General features: G+C 42.3%; 1 long non-coding RNA gene across 2 annotated transcripts in view; it reads right to left on the bottom strand.

The window, feature by feature from the left end:
• Positions 1-17,500, bottom strand: part of LOC123520233 — a 181,022-nt gene that overhangs the window by 54,101 nt on the left and 109,421 nt on the right. For both annotated transcript variants that reach the window (XR_006679202.1, XR_006679203.1), the window contains exon 3: positions 874-1,285. This is a non-coding gene — a long non-coding RNA (uncharacterized LOC123520233). The remainder of the gene's footprint in view (positions 1-873; positions 1,286-17,500) is intronic.

Raw genomic sequence — 17,500 nt, 5'->3', positions numbered from 1 at the left:
TAGCGAGGCATGATGAGTTTCGCTACGTGATTACTTCCCGATCCCCGAGAACATTAATTATACGTGTGTCGCCTTGACGGAGGGAGAGCGAGAAGCGACGGCAAGGGGAGACTAAAACGAATTGCAGGTATGGCGAGAGAATTCAAGGGAAGGGTAGAGGGAAAATGCATGGAAGTAGGGTTAAGAAAAGTTGACAAATTAATCACCACCTGTGTGTCATTGGTGTCAGTGTGCAGAATCCGGCGAGTTATTTTCCTTGGCTACATGTCAAGGCAGGGATAAAAAAAGTAGATAGTAAGAAAAAGGAACCGCTTACCAGGCGATACAAGCACAGCGCCCCCTAACATTCATCAGCTTGAAATCGTTCAAGCAAATTACCAATAAATGCAATGATGTAACTGAAAAATCTACTCCTCCTCCTGTCTTCCCATGTAATTTCCTATTCTCTCTTTTCCTCATGCGTCTCTTACTCATCTTATTCCTCCTCAAATCTAAGCTTCGCGCAAGCCAGTGATATCATAACCGGAAGTGAAGGTCAATTCTGTGACTGATAACCAAGTCTCTTTCTCCCGAGTCATGAAACTACCTCCATTCTCTATGGGAGCATCAGGCAGCATTGCGAGTCCCTGTACAAAACATAATCGTCCTCCGCGCCATGCTTTAAGGAGCAACAGCAAGAGGGGACCGAAAAGCGAATCTATGTATTACTGAATCCAAGGCCCGCTGCAGTCTGATCAAGTTAGCTCAGTTGCTTTAGAAAGGACGAAATTTCAGGAAGGAAAGATGCCAGATTCCCCAGGCCGTGGTGGGTGCCAGCACAATATCCCATCAACACACCATAAACAGACACTAGAAACACTTGGATCCACGTACCTCAGCTGTACTGGGCTGCACCATCCTCCTACTGTGCTGTGGTGGTGCTTGCAGCTCCCATGGTTCAGTGATGGCTCCTGGAAGCAACCATTGTCCCACACTCCTCACCCCACCGCTCAACAACACAAACACACAACGAGACAGCCGCCACACCTCACAGTTTTTCTCTTTTCATCAGCGTTTTCAATCACTGTTCGTTATCTTATCTGGTTTGCACTCGCCTTGATTTTCAGTGACTTGTGTTGGCGCCGGATGGAAGAAGAGAAGAATGACGGAGAGGAGGAGGGAGCGCGGCGAGGCATGGGGCAGGCAGCAGCGGGCGGGGAGGAAATGATTGGACTTGAGGTGTCTTGCGGGAGTTCGAAACTTGAAAATGAAGTGAAGCAGTGTTGTGCACAACTGCATTTTCATTCTGAAAAAAATACATACAATTATCAAAATACTTGTTGATTACAAATTTCACTTTGCATTAAAATTTAGATACATGAAATATTGTACAACAGGGAAAAATCTTGCGTCACACACTTTAGAGGAAAGTACAACCAGACACTTTTTAGGGAGAGAAGAGAAAAGTCATAGGAGGAGGAGAAGGAGGAGGTGGAGGAGTAGGAGGAGGGTTAAAGGACTGACAGTTTCATTAAGCAGCCATAACGGAAATGTGGAATCAGTCCAGCTCGAAGGGATAACATCTCATCATGATCTTCAAATACAGAATACCTCCACACACATAATCGGTTATACATCAAGCACACCCTTACCACTAGAGATGCACTGCCAGCATCGCCTCCCATCCAAAGCAGTTATCAATAGGGACTAACCACCACATCACACAGAGCACCCCCAATATTACACATCCGTGCTAGGTAACGCTGCGTATTGTTTAATTAATAGAACTTATAATAAACAAATTTATTTTCGCGACACAAATATATATGGAAAACCCCACAACTGCCTTTTAATTATGTGACACCAATAATCCTCTCACTTTTCTGGTCTTTCTTTTTCAATATCCACACCACTTACAATAGAGAAAAATAATAACAATTTACATGGACACACTTTAGAGACATAGTTTTCTAGGCTACGAGGTTAGAGAAAAAAACACTGATACAGTCTAGCAGTGAAAGGAACTATTACTTGCCTCCTCCTTTCCTATAACTTGTATCTTTGATCTAATAATTTACTGCTTCGTTCAGTATAAGGTTCGAACATTTGAATCAACAAGCTTTCACAATTAAATACATGTCAATCACCACATGCAAATACGAACAGTCATGTTCACACTAAAGCATCAACACTTATGCAGCGTGAAATTAAGTGCAGGAACGTAACAAGACGAGGTGGGTGTTTATAGAAAACGGAAAGTCTCCATGGAATAAGAACAGGATAGACTGAACAATACTGCTACGCCAGACGCACGATGCTTCTTGAAGGGCAGATTTTTAGGGTAGGACGTTGACACCTTTGTATTGTATAGTGTTGATGTTGTCCTTAGTTCAGAGAGAGAGAGAGAGAGAGAGAGAGAGAGAGAGAGAGAGAGAGAGAGAGAGAGAGAGAGAGAGAGAGAGAGAGAGAGAGAGAAGCGAATAGAAGCAGGCGCATTTAGTAACATATTATACACTCATACATACATGCATACATACATACACAGAAAAGTTGCACAACAGCTTACCTTTTTTTTCTTTCCTAACCTGAGTTCATAAAAATTTAATTACACCCTAATGTTGCACAGTAGTCACGCACAATATGCATGGTAACGGCCCGCCGCGCCGCCCGTAATGCCTCGCGCCGCACTCCCTTCCCGGGGCACACTCGCGGCCCTCACCATCGGTCCACACCCGCGCCGCTGCAACACACCGCCGTTGCAATAAAACCTGAACGGGGAATGTTGTGAGTATGTAGGTATTGTACACAAAAAAATATCTACCTATCCAGGTATTTTTACATCCCTTTACATGCCTCCATCTACTGTGCCTATGTACTGCTCTTCTTCCCAATGTGTTTGTTAAAGGGAATTGTATATTTGTTTGTCTATCATATATCATTAACCTGCCGTTAATGATATATGGATGAATATTTATATTCATCCATACATTTCCGGTTCAATCCGAATGAATCTTTTGCAAGACAACTCAGTACAGAAGCATTAACAATCACAACAAATTAATTAATCCAAAGCTAAGTATTCAAAACGAAGATGAAACCTGAGACGACCAAGCACAAAGACATTATGAATCACAACCACTAAGTACACAAGAGAAGGTGATGCGGAGAACCACCCAGTACTCTCAGTCATTATGAGTCACAGCTACTAAACCAAGCACTCAAGAGACAAGATGATGGCTGAGACCACTTCATCGAGGACAGATAGTGATGTCAGCGGGTACAGACAGCAGCTCCCGCGTCGCCATCAGCCATCTCTTTGGACCATCCCGAGGGAGTTAACAAGGTGGTTACGACCCGCTAGTGACCCATAATAGCGTCGTTATGCAAGTCGTACTGTTGTTATGGGGAGAACGGGCGGTGACGTGACAGCGGGCGGCGCGGGGATAGAGACAGGTTGAGTGGAGATGATGGCAGGGCAGGAGTCCGACAATAGGGTAGTTTGCCTGATGACTGCCGCTTCTCTGGTGGCTGCTGCTGATTCTTGGCTTTTATTCCTGTCTGGTTACTCCCCGTTGCTCGAAGGAGGACACTGCCCGTACTCTTTGTTCGCGTTGCTCCATGGTTTTCTCAAAGGGACGGGTGGTGTAAGAGTTGCTTTGGCTGATATTGTTATCATAGTCACTTCCATCCTTATAACTACCGTTACTCCATCATGATAACTGGTGCTACAACTGGGCTACTACTGCTACTACTACTGGATTACTACTACTGCATACTACTGCTACAACTGTACTATTACTACTACTACTACTACTACTACTACTACTACTACTACTACTACTACTACTACTACTACTACTACTACTACTACTACTACTACTACTACTACTACTACTACTACTACTACTACTACTACTACTACCACTACTACTACTACAACTGGACGACAACTGCTACTACTTCTACTACCAGTACTACTACTACTACTACTACTACTACTACCACTACTACTACTACAAGAACAACTATATAACTTCCTACTAAAACAACTAACAACTCTTGCAAAAAAAACAAACTACAACTACCATTACCACTTGCACTGACCCTACTAGCACTACTACTACCCCAGCTATTATTACTATTACTACTATAAATACCAGCAAACTTTAAGCACACACACTCAGCAACACGATTACAACAACTGGTCCTTTAAAGCAAATTGGCAAAACCGTACCGAACGCCCAACAATGCCACGCTAATTTGGTAACATTTGCTAATTACCAAAGAGTCCTTCTATGTGCAAACTGCCGTCAATTGGCTAAACGGGGAACTGTAATGACCTTGAAGGGGCACTAAATGGCCCTAAGGGGGGAAACATAATGGCTAGCGAGGGAGGGACTGCAAAGGGGAGGAGGAGTAAGAACAGGATAAGGGAAGGGTAAAGGGTAAAAGGAAATCACTGCCAATTGAAAGGAAATAAGACACGAGGGGAAAAAATGGTAGAGGAAAAATGTTTCTTGCTATACGAGAATAAGTGCGTAGTGAATGAGGTCAAAGGGGAAAGGAAAAAAAAAATGTTTTAGAGAAAAATTCCCTCTTAATGGAGAATAAGAACGGTTTGAGAGAACACCAAATGCCGCTCAGGAAGATAAATGAACAGATAAATGTCAAGAGTTGCACGAGGAGGAATAAATATTAAACAAAACGTGGTGGGTGCAGCAGAGAAAAATTGTGAAAAGAATATGAAAACTAAGTAAATAGTGCGATGGTCTTGACATTAAATTGTAGCTCGGAGTACAGAGAGAGAGTTGAGATTTTAAAGCCTCTGTCGAGAATGCGTGCGTGTTTGAGAGAGAGAGAGAGAGAGAGAGAGAGAGAGAGAGAGAGAGAGAGAGAGAGAGAGAGAGAGAGAGAGAGAGAGAGAGAGAGAGAGAGAGAGAGAGAGAGAGAGAGAGAGAGAGAGAGAGAGAGAGAGAGAGAGAGAGTGTTTGCGTCGGTTGGTCGGTCGGTTAGTCGAGAGAGAGAGAGAGAGAGAGAGAGAGAGAGAGAGAGAGAGAGAGAGAGAGAGAGAGAGAGAGAGAGAGAGAGAGAGAGAGAGAGAGAGAGAGAGAGAGAGAGAGAGAGAGAGTAATGCGTGTTTACGTCGAGAGAGAGAGAGAGAGAGAGAGAGAGAGAGAGAGAGAGAGAGAGAGAGAGAGAGAGAGAGAGAGAGAGAGACAGAGAGACAGACAGACAGACAGACAGACAGACAGACAGACAGACAGACAGACAGACAGACAGACACACACACACACACACACACACACACACACACACACACACACACACACATTAACTCTTACATCATCCAATAAACTTTAAATCCTCTTTCAGTTGCAACTTTGAATGAAAAGAAAAATATAGTGAAAAAAAATATAAAGTGACTTGATTTGATGTCTGTCTGCGAGTTTGTTTATGTATAACTCCTTGTTTATTTTCAATGTATACACTTCCCAGGCGATCAATCTCCGTCCATTCCTGTGCCCGATTCTTGTGCATTTATTTGTACGCTGTTTTTATTTTTTTTCTCTGTCTTTCTGCCAAAATTGTGTCTCTGCTAATGTTTACCCTTCCATCTTCATTGTTGTTGCTTGTCCATCTGGTTGTCTCCTATCCGCCCTGTGTTTGTTTCTTCTTATCTATGTATTGGTACGTCAATCTCTCTCTCTCTCTCTCTCTCTCTCTCTCTCTCTCTCTCTCATGGATGTATGTGAAGAGAAACGGTGGCAAGGACGAAAAAGAAGAGTGAAGGAGTGAAACGCGGAAGAAGCGAAGGTAGCCAAGGGAACAATTAAGATGAAGCATAGACGAAAGACAGTGATAACTCTTCCTTACCCTTACCCTTACCCTCTCTCTCTCTCTCTCTCTCTCTCTCTCTCTCTCTCTCTCTCTCTCTCTCTCTCTCTCTCACTCACACTGGGAAGACAAAGGGATGGAAGAGCAGACAGAGCTGGAGTTCATTTCACGTTTCAAGGTCATGCATTCAAAGGACCTCCCTCAATACACGGCAAGGGGGTCTCGCTTCCCCTTCCTGTAACTGGTCAAAGCCGCGGCAGGAGGGGACGGCACAGGCGGCTGTCTAACTCTCTTTTGGGGTCTGGTTCCATATGCATGTGTCCAGAATGAAGGGATAGGCTTAGGGCATCGTGTACAAAAAAAAGTCGGATGGGTAACATTGAGAAACAGAAAAAAATGTGTATTAAGAGAAAGAAAGAGAAAGGAAAAGGAAAATGTATTCTTTCTTTTTTTCTCTCATTTTTGCTGTCTGTCTTTTGTGAAGGATGAATATCGTATACGTGGAAAAAGACCAGATCTACTTTCAGTTTAGATTCTGCAGGTGATCCGAAGCTGCTCCCTTCCAGGTAAAAGGTTTTATTCATCGTTTTTCTTCGTATACTGTCTAATGCTCTATTCAGCAAATCCTTGGAACTGAGGAAAGAAACATTTACTTAGCGAGTGATCCGACGCTTCGCTCTGATATTAATGTTATAGATAGGAGGAGGAAGGAATGCAAGGAAGGAGTGTAAGAGTAAAGACCAGCCTATTCTTGCCTGAGGTCCCAACGTGAGTCTGGTTAACATGTGTGGCCAGGCATCTCAGTACTCGTTCGTCTACCGCTGCTAAAAGAACATTGCAAATGAAATGAAATTACGTTCTCAGTCTTTCTTCTCTGTCTGAAAACGAAGTTCTCCTTTTCCCAGCGAACCATTTGTCTTTCCAATAAAATCCAGCCTCGCGTTTCAACACCTTCCGGAAATAAATTGGCGAACCAGCGGGAGGGGGAGGGCGGGGAGAAAGGAAAAAAAACGAGAGACAGACAGGAGCGGCACTTCCACTTTTTCCCCACATTACTTACCGGCCAAACAATACACCAAGCTTACCAGCCTCATGAATCAATGGCTCGTATATCTCCCACTGTAGCCAAAAGTAAGTAATGTCACGCCCCTATCCTCCCTCCCTCCCTTTCTCCCGTCCAGCTAATAAAAATATGAAAGAACGGAGGTGAGTTACGAGTTTGAGAGTGAATGTTGACTGTGCGAGGGAGGAGAAGGGAGGAAACGAGGAAAGAGCGATGGGAAGAAGATTGGAGGTGCAGGAGTGGCCGGAGAACGGAGAGAAGCAAGAGAGAAAGGAGAGAGAAAGGAAGGAAGAGAAAGAGAAGCATAGGATTCGCATTCGCATGAAACGAGGCAATAGAGAGGTCGGAATATCAGCTCTCGGTTATCCCAGATTGGTTTCTGTTATCCGGAATTAACTGTTCTAGTCTTCGCAAATGCGTCCAGGAGTCGTTTCTCTTACTTGATGAGTTTGTGGGTCGGCCAGCCAGTTAGCCAGCCAGCCAACTAAGCAGGAAGCCACACACCCATCAGCCAGTTGAGCAGTTAGCAAGTCTCTCGATAAATGAATCAGCGAGACACCCAGCCAGTGAGAGAGTAAGTGCATAAGGCATTTAGCTAGCCAGCAAATCATTCCGTCAACTAGCCAGTATGACAGATAATTAGTCTTTAATTCACACAGTCAAACAATCGGCAGTGAATTAACCAGTTAGTAAAGCAGTAATTCCATCAAGCCAGCCATCAAGCACGCTACCTCCCACCCGCCCACCCACCCGCCAAAACACCTACTCACATATCCTGGTCAGTAATTACCAAACATATAAATCTGTCACTTTAAATAACCCGTAGATATATAAGACAATCACAACCCCAATCTTTTATATAATCTCATAATTTCTCCTCACAGATTTATAGAACAGTTAACCTTGGATCCCCAGAGCTATGCAGGCCTGCTCCCTCAGAGGCGAGCTGATTGGTGAGGCATTATCGGAGATGAACTGGACAACTACCCTTCTTCCTGCTCTTCGAATCCCAGGTCAGACAGACACACAGGCGCCACATTAATTACCGTTTCTCAGCAAGCTACAGTCACCGCTAATGCTTCACCTATCAAATCTGCACTTGAACGAACATTCAACCATTAATTTGAACTTTTCTTAATTACGTATGCCGGTAAGAAAGGTGGATAGTGGATACAGTGTCCGCTGGAGCCTCGGTCTGAACATTTCCAGAAGCATGACAGCTCAATATTTCCACGACACGACTCAGGCAGAGGATATCTGACGGGGGATGGACGACTCTCTCTCTCTCTCTCTCTCTCTCTCTCTCTCTCTCTCTCTCTCTCTCTCTCTCTCTCTCTCTCTCTCTCTCTCTCTCTCTCTCTCTCTCTCTCTCTCTCTCTCTCTCTCTCTCTCTCTCTCTCTCTCTCTCTCTCTCTCTCTCTCTCTCTCTCTCTCTCTCTCTCTCTCTCTCTCTCTCTCTCTCTCTCTCTCTCTCTCTCTCTCTCTCTCTCTCTCTCTCTCTCTCTCTCTCTCTCTCTCTCTCTCTCTCTCTCTCTCTCTCTCTCTCTCTCTCTCTCTCTCTCTCTCTCTCTCTCTCTCTCTCTCTCTCTCTCTCTCTCTCTCTCTCTCTCTCTCTCTCTCTCTCTCTCTCTCTCTCTCTCTCTCTCTCTCTCTCTCTCTCTCTCTCTCTCTCTCTCTCTCTCTCTCTCTCTCTCTCTCTCTCTCTCTCTCTCTCTCTCTCTCTCTCTCTCTCTCTCTCTCTCTCTCTCTCTCTCTCTCTCTCTCTCTCTCTCTCTCTCTCTCTCTCTCTCTCTCTCTCTCTCTCTCTGTATCATGAGATTGGATACGAAACCAAGAAAGAAAGAAACTGGAGGTAAAGGGAGCCGCGAATGTTTGGTGAGGGAAGTTACAGTTCATACATGATATTTTGTGTGAATGTGCTATTGGTGACTGATGAAAAAAAAAGGACAAGACAACAATCTGAATATTTAAAACACTCATATAAGTAAAAAATATTCAAGTAATACGTCGATCCTTTTCTCGATGAAATATAGACATTATTATTCTCGTCATTGGTATTTACTTTTACTTCCTGATTCCCATATCTACAGTATTAGGAACAGGACGACTTTTGAATTGACGAGTCAATAGTCTGAGAAAATGCTTTTCCTAACATCGGAGCGTGGCCGAGCCTAGAAGGGTCATCTTAACATTTTAACATGGAAAATATCGTGGAATATACATAAGACAAATGCATCACACAGAATTGATGATGTTAATTAGTATAATATGTTTTTCTCAAAAGAAAAACATATTATACGGAACCTCGCTAATAAAGATACAACGAATTTCACAAACAGAACTTCATAGTCAACCAATCTATAAGCATCTCCTTTGACTATTCACCCTTAGTCTTTTGGCCTCCAGCACTAAGTCGGCAAACGTACCTCGAGCTGGGCAAGAGAGAGGGAGACTCAGTCTTTGCAGTAGTGTAAGGTTTGTGGCTTGCGGCGAAGAAGACTAAGAAACTATTTGAAATTCACGATATTTTAAGAAAGAAGGCGGTAGGCGAGGAGGTCTTCAGTGAATGCTTGAGAAAGGCATTGCAAGGAGGACTGCGGGCAAGTGGCGAGCGGCAGGCAAGATTGAGGAGAAATTACTTGGTATTCAACGATTTTTCTACGCCGGATGGAAAAGCCATAAATTTCGCACAACTCGCTCGCAACAAGCAGGAGACAATCTGAGGCCGGACACATCCATCTCCTGGAGCGCGCGTCCTTCCTGCCGCGCTGGGACGGGACAGGTGGCCGCGTCACGACACAAAACTCTGTCTGTGATGTTGAAATGGTGAAAAAGAAATCAATTCACCTTTCTCTTAATTAGGAACTGATTTGCATACTCGCCCGTAACTAACCTACGGAAAAATGGACATTCCGCGTTTTTCACCAAACTCGTCGCCATTGGGACGGGTAATTTAATTTCCTCCCGAAATTATGCAAAGGCCTCATTAAGCTCAAATTCGTGGCAGGTGGCGTTTTGTTTTAATCAGGAAAACAAAGGGGAGGGGACGAGGGTGGCGGGTCGAACGAGGCAGGCAGGTAGGGAGGGAGGGACACGGAGGGAAGGGGTCACACTATTAAGTCTGTGTACCAGTGCTCCAATTAATTACAAATCACTGGGGTTTAAGTACTGGTAGTGATGGTGGTGGTGGCGTTGATGGTGGGAGTGGTAGTGGTGGTGGTCGGGATGGAGAGGCAATGAATGGTGGCGGGTGCAAATAATGGTTGTGCTGAAGACTGTGGGGAAAATAGGGAAGGAAACGAGGAAGGGACATGACGGGAAACAAAAGGTTGGGGAAAAGTGAGAATTTAGAAAGAATTAAAAAAGACTACTCTTTTTTCTTTTTCTTTGATGGAGGAGTGGAAAGGAGACAAAAATATGAGAAAAACGCAAGGCAGGAGAAAAATAAAAGTCGAGACAAGGACCGGGGATGGAAAATATGGATATTAAATGAGCGAATCATAAACAACAGCAGGCAGATGACAAATAAATTTGAAAATAGGAGGGAAGAAAAGGCGAGGTAGTGAGAGAGGAATAAAAAAAAAAACCAAGATAGATAGACAAGTAAACAGCAGAGACAAAGCAAAAGAAAGCAATAGATTCTCCGTATTGAATGGAAACAAGAGAATATTATGGACTTCTAATTGAGGCAAACAAAGGAAAGTTGATAAGGGCACAATAATAATAAATATGTACCTTATAATAAAAATATAATAAAAAACATGTCACTAAATAAATATGTCATGAGTCTAACGTGTTCAATTATAACGAACCAAGAAAATAATGACTTGCAAAGGAGTAATAACAAAGACAACCTGAAAACAAAGACATAACGAGCAAGAAATGAATGTCAGACACGAACAAACCAGTATACAATTTTAGTGTCCAAATCCAGGAAGAAGAAAATATAAACAGCTTGTTAATGAGAGAGAACAAAGACAATCAGATAAAGCCATTACGGGTCGGGCCGCATGTCTGAGGGAGGCCTCGCGTGGCGCTGAACAATGGACCACAATTCCCAACACGAGCCGCGGAACGCTGTCGGAATGCCGCCGGCCCGAGCTGCGGACTTAATCTTAACTTTAAGCTTATCGCGGCCGCCACTTTGCATGAAATACTTGAGCAAAACATTTCCGCCGCCCGTGGAAGTCAAGGGAATATATTTACCTCACTACATTTCCACCTGTTCATCTTGGCCTGCAGTTTACCGCCCTCGCCACCTGGGAGTGTGAATAAGGACTTGAATACTTGATGCTCTTCACATATCCGGCCTTATTACTTTACTTCCCTCACGTGCCAGGCTTTATTGCTTTATAACTCTGTGCATGCAAGGGAGGATAAAGACCATTACACTTTAATGAATGGATCTAATGGGGGAGAGAAAACGTAAATAAATAGCACTTGAATCTGTTTGTTTATGTTAAAAGGTATGAAAAATATGATACATTTACTTGTATACTTCCCTCTCGTGACGGTCTTTATTTGTTTATGACTGCGTATGTAGAGTGCAGGATAAAGACTACTAAACCTTAATGAGAGGGTGTAATGGGGAAAGAAGGTATATTAAGATGTATTTGTTTGCCTTAAAAGAAATAGGCACTCATTAAAAGGAAGGATAAAGACCACTTCACTTTAATGACTGAATATAACAAGGAAATAAAACATACATAAAAAACTAGTTAAGCGTATTTGTCTGTCGTAATTAAAGTTAGATGAGGAAATTCAAATAGCTACTTGTATACATAAGACATTAGAATTAGAGAGAGAGAAAAACACGCATGAAATAACAGAATGAAAAATAAAACACGTATAAGAAATGGTAAAATGTATTTATTTAAGTCTTACAGGCAGAGAAGAAGACCAAAGAAGTTACTGAAACATGTGAATTAAGCAATACAGTTAAATAGAAAACGTATAAGGGAACTAGTTATCTCGCACCACAAAGGGATGGACATGAGCGAGGCGTGCAGTGGTGCGTTTGGCTGGACAGCGACACGGAGACAGACAGACAGAAGGAAACGGCGGGCGGGTTTGCGGGAGTGTTTCTGGCGGGTTGGTTGGTTGGTCGGTTGGTAGGTTGGGTTGCGGGCAGCTTGCGGGCATGCCACCTTACTCTACTCCTGTTGCTTTTGTTCACCAGGCAGCGAGCGGCGGGGCTTGGGCGAGTATAACAAAATAGAGTTGTGAGACACCGGCTGGAGTTTCCATCGCTGGCCATTTGTCACGGGTTCCAGGGAGCAGGGAAATAGTGGGGCGGCTCCGGCCAAAGTGGGGAAGAAAGATGGCCGCTGTTTGTTTACATTTTGTGCAAGACGAGTATGAAGAGAAGTTCTTGTCAGGAAGAGATACATTCATAATGGAGGACAAGATGGATGCCACAAAATTCTCTTGTTTTTTTTTCTTTCCTCTTTTTTTCTTTTATCTGTCTTATTTTTCATTCCGTGTCGCTCCTGCAATTTCGTTTTTCTTCTGGCTCTATATTTTTCCTCGCAATTTTTCCCCCTCTACCTCCTCCTCCTCCTCCTCCTCCTCCTCCTCCTCCTCCTCCTCCTCTTCCTCCTCCTCCATATTTCTCCGTTGCTGCCTCCCTCCAGACTTCATGTTTCCTTCACAAGGCTTCCACTTCCCTGTGACTCTCTCTTGCTCTCTCTCTCTCTCTCTCTCTCTCTCTCTCTCTCTCTCTCTCTCTCTCTCTCTCTCTCTCTCTTTCTGTACCTATGAAAAATGTATAAATAAAGCCGATAACCTCATTATTTTCCCCCGTCATTCTCAAACGGTTAATTAATTAGCCATAATGAACGGAACGACCAATCAGGGCAGACTTTCCACTCATTAAATCCATCACGTGATCGGCGACGCTCGGGAAGATTAGACCAAGGCGTGTGTGTGTGTGTGTGTGTGTGTGTGTGTGTGTGTGTGTGTGTGTGTGTGTGTGTGTGTGTGATTATTGATCCTAAAACTGTTTAATTACCTTTTGTATTTTCTACCAATCTCTCTCTCTCTCTCTCTCTCTCTCTCTCTCTCTCTCTCTCTCTCTCTCTCTCTCTCTCTCTCTCAGCAACACGAAAAAATATACATAAATTCTGTAAATTACGAGAACTGTGAAGGTATTATGAACTAAGCTGTCAAATTGCCTGTTTTATTTCTTTATTTCATTGACACTAAACCAGCAGAATAGTATGATACTTTTCTTAACACCTGATGAAATAAAATAAAGTTGATGATATTGATAATGAAAGTTTAGAAAAGTTGTGCACTTACATTGATTACATCCTTCTTCAGTTGCCACAAGTAATTGAAATGTCAGAACACCAATAATTAAAGAAGATTGAAATGTAATGTTGTCAATTTAATTTACTCGAAAATGCAGTCATTAGTTTTAAGTACAGTGTTTCTGAAAATGAAGATATTGTAGTCTCTCTCTCTCTCTCTCTCTCTCTCTCTCTCTCTCTCTCTCTCTCTCTCTCTCTCTCTCTCACACACACACACACACACACACACACACACACACACACACACACTAAACCTACACATTGAGTTTACTTTCCTTCCAAACACTATTTTTGTATAAAGATTGAAGTTTCTCATTTTCTAAAAACGTAAAACTAATTACACATAGTTATTTTTCTTTGGCTACATTAACTCGGCCTGTATAATGAATGGGCAAAAGTTTGTAAATTATCGCCCCAAGTTTTGAGATTGTATTTTCTTCTTTCCGTAGCAAACAAACACTGCACACATCAAAACTTATGCCTTACGTAAATGTGTGTGTGTGTGTGTGTGTGTGTGTGTGTGTGTGTGTGTGTGTGTGTGTGTGTGTGTTCACCTCGGTCGTCTGCTGGTCACCCAGCCAGTCTTCCCCATTACGGAGCGAGCTCAGAGCTCATAGACCGATCTTCGGGTAGGACTGAGACCACAACACACCGGGAACGCGAGGCCACAACCCCTCGAGTTACCTATTTACTGCTAGGTGAACAGGGGCCACACATTAAGAGGTTTGCCTATTTGCCTCGCCGCTTCCCGGGACTCGAACCCGGCCCTCTCGATTGTGAGTCGAGCGTGCTAACCACTACACTACGCGGTGTGTGTGTGTGTGTGTGTGTGTGTGTGTGTGTGTGTGTGTGTGTGTTACATAGTATCTTTAATTTTTCTTACAGCGTGCTACTTACTATAACCTCACAGTACTGTCATTTGCTACAGTATTTAATTTGGTAAACAAAGGATTGCGATAACCAGAAAATTTAAACACACCAATCTTTTATACAATAAATATTCGAAGATAATGATGGATGATAACTTAGTAGCAACAAAGAAATGCAACTTAAACACACCTTTATACATATACGTACATCTTTGGTTTACATTGACAGGAGTATAAAGAGACAACAGTGGAGATACACTTCTTTTAAGAGGGAGATATCAAGACATTTGCTCCCTAATTTTGGCTAAGCCTTTACTTATCTTCTACAGAACCAGCATTCAAGTGGGCTTTTTTCTTATATATATTTTGTTGCCCTTGTCTGGCCCTCTCTCCTGCATAAAAAAAGCATACAAAGACGGGTTTTATATAAACAGGTTTTATATAAACTAAGTAATTACCTATGATATTTTAGTAAACAAGACATTTGTTCCAGACTTTTGGCTAACTGTTCTCATCTTTATGGAAACTGACAATGAAGTCGGCTTTTTTGTTATTTTTATTGCCCTTGTCTAGCTTTCCCTTTTGCATTAAAAACAAAGGAAAATGTAAGAAAGTAGAAATGATTATGAAATTGTATGGGAATCAATGGCCTAAGTCTACTCTCTTTCCTAGTATTAGGAAGTATCAGACAGACATTACGCACTGGAGAAATCAGCGTGTAAAAAGCTAGAGCTGATTAAGGAAAAAATTCTGTATCAATGAAAGCACAAACTGTACCTCAGAGGCTCATGCCATTTTTGCTTCACCTTCCGACGCCTTCCCGCAGAGTGAGGCGCCGCATAATGGCCAATATTTAGGTTACTTCAACTTTACAAGCCTTTCGCCACGCAGGAATTTTTGGAAGGGGAAGAGAAGCGCGCCCCCAATATGAGAGTCAGAGGCTAAACGTCCCCTCGCCGCCATCACGTTATAGTTTGTGAAGGGAAGGCGGTACACGGAACCTGCATACTCGATAAAAGGTTTAAATTGGTATAGACGGAATGCTCCACTACATGTTCGGCCTTTTTTTCAAATAATCTAGCTGGTAAAACATTGTTAAAAGAATACTGGTCTTAAAAATACTATGATGGTATTTTTGTTTTCTAATTATCACTGCATCACATCTGGAATATATTATGAAAAACAATTACGGTGAAATGATATTGGTTCGTTTCCACTTTCTTATTATTAAATGTTTGACTCTAATACACACGCTTCAGTGAACAATATACGAAACCTTATATTATAGTAGTTTTTTTTTTTTCTGAAATGTCTTCCAGGCAGACTCAACAAACTAACAGTTGAAAGACTGAGCATAAAAAAGAACACAAACACACACACACACACACACACACACACACACACACACACACACACACACACACACACACACACACACACACACAGTCCGGTAGCTCAGTGGTTAAAGCGCTGGCTTCACAAGCCAGAGGACCGGGATTCGATTCCCCGGCCGGGTGGAGATATTTGGGTGTGTCTCCTTTCACGTGTAGCCCCTGTTCACCTAGCAGTGAGTAGGTACGGGATGTAAATCGAAGAGTTGTGACCTTGTTGTCCCGGTGTGTGGTGTGTGCCTGGTCTCAGGCCTATCCGAAGATCGGAAATAATGAGGTCTGAGCTCGTTCCGTAGGGTAAGGTAAGGTCTGGCTGTCTCGTCAGAGACTGCAGCAGATCAAACAGTAAAAACACACACACACACACACACACACACACACACACACACACACACACACACACACACACACACACACACACACACACACACACACACACACACACACACAAAATGCTGATTTGATTTGAACTCTTACGTGAACGTTATTTTAATATTTTCAGTCTTTTGACCGCTAATGACAACATGATACTCATTAATTCATTCAAGCATCACAAGACCTTAAACGATCTACTGAAATAACTGTTTATTTTTTTTTCGGTGAATGAGATGAACACATACTTAAATGATTATCCTTATTATTTCCTCGTAATAGTTTATATGAATAACTAATCAACAAGTAACCGGATTAGTAAATAAAGAAATAGTATCAAGCAACACTTCAAGCTTCCAACCAACGAATCGTTCTCTCAGCCGTCATTATTGCCTTTCTAAATCATGACGTACATTAATAGCAAAGCCATAGGATGGCCAGCATCAACCAATAGTAAGGATCATTTAACTTACTGAGCACTAGAGGTACAATTCTAAACTTAATGAAACCACCAATAGTTGATAAGATTTCAGTATATGATTGAAGAAAAAAATGCATCGTATTTCATACAACAGAAAGGATGATTTTTAATATTTTGAGGTTGAAAACTGCCTTCCTTCTCATTGCTCCCTATTTCTATTAAAAGGAATGTGAAATTAATACCATAGTACCCAGAGAATTAGAGGGTTAATATTCATAAGAGTGAATAAAACACACTCAAAATTTGTTGCCTGTTGTGCGACGCTCGACAAGAATACAACACCAGCTATACACCAGCAAGGAAGGGTTTTTTTTCCCGTAATTCTCACGAAAAGCAGCACGAACATGACAATGATATTCAGATCTCTGCTCCTCTCGAGGGTGTGCACAGCTGAGCTTAGCAGAAGAGATGTGTGGTGCCTCTTGTCATCGAGTTGTCGAGAAAAATGACAAATATACGAAAACAAACAAACAAAAAGAAATAAATAACAAGGAAGTAAGATAATAGTAAATCAACTTGTCACAATAAATCCATAATGTTGCTTCTGTCTAATTTTTTACGATCATCAAAAACCAAAATCCTTTAATTTATGTAAATCAATCGACAATCCGTAAAGCAGCACCACCACCAGCACCAACAACACTAGTCGCAATAAGAATGGTATTATCCTTACTGCTGACAACAATAACAACGACAGTAACAACAATAATAAAAACAACACGATGACCACCAAAATCATAACAATGAACAACAGCATCACCACCACCACCACCACCACCACCACCACCACCACCACTACTATCAGCATCGCCAGCAATAATAATAATAATAATAGGTCAAACAATGACAACCATCACTGTAATAAAGACAAAGCTGTTTGCGCGGCATTATGAGTTATTAAAGCGTATTTTTGGTCATTACCGCCCCTGATCGCCGCGCGCTGTTGGAATTTCCGCTCCGAAGGGCGGGATTAAAACTAAAGAAAAATTCATTTACTCACGCCAGCTTTCACAATTACCGGCGAATATTATACTTTCCAACACGAGCAACAGCTGAGAGAACACGTGTATTTAACGAGGATATCTGCGAGTAATTCAAAATATATACTATAATTATCACCCTCTAAACCTGAACATGAAAATGCATTAGAAAAAATATATAAACAAAATGAATGTATATATAAAAGAAAAAAAAAGGCA

This window comes from Portunus trituberculatus, chromosome 46 (assembly GCF_017591435.1).
Source record: "Portunus trituberculatus isolate SZX2019 chromosome 46, ASM1759143v1, whole genome shotgun sequence".
Lineage (NCBI taxonomy): Eukaryota > Metazoa > Arthropoda > Malacostraca > Decapoda > Portunidae > Portunus > Portunus trituberculatus.
Note: the sequence above shows the minus strand (reverse complement) of the source record. Positions and strands in the feature narration are given on the sequence as shown.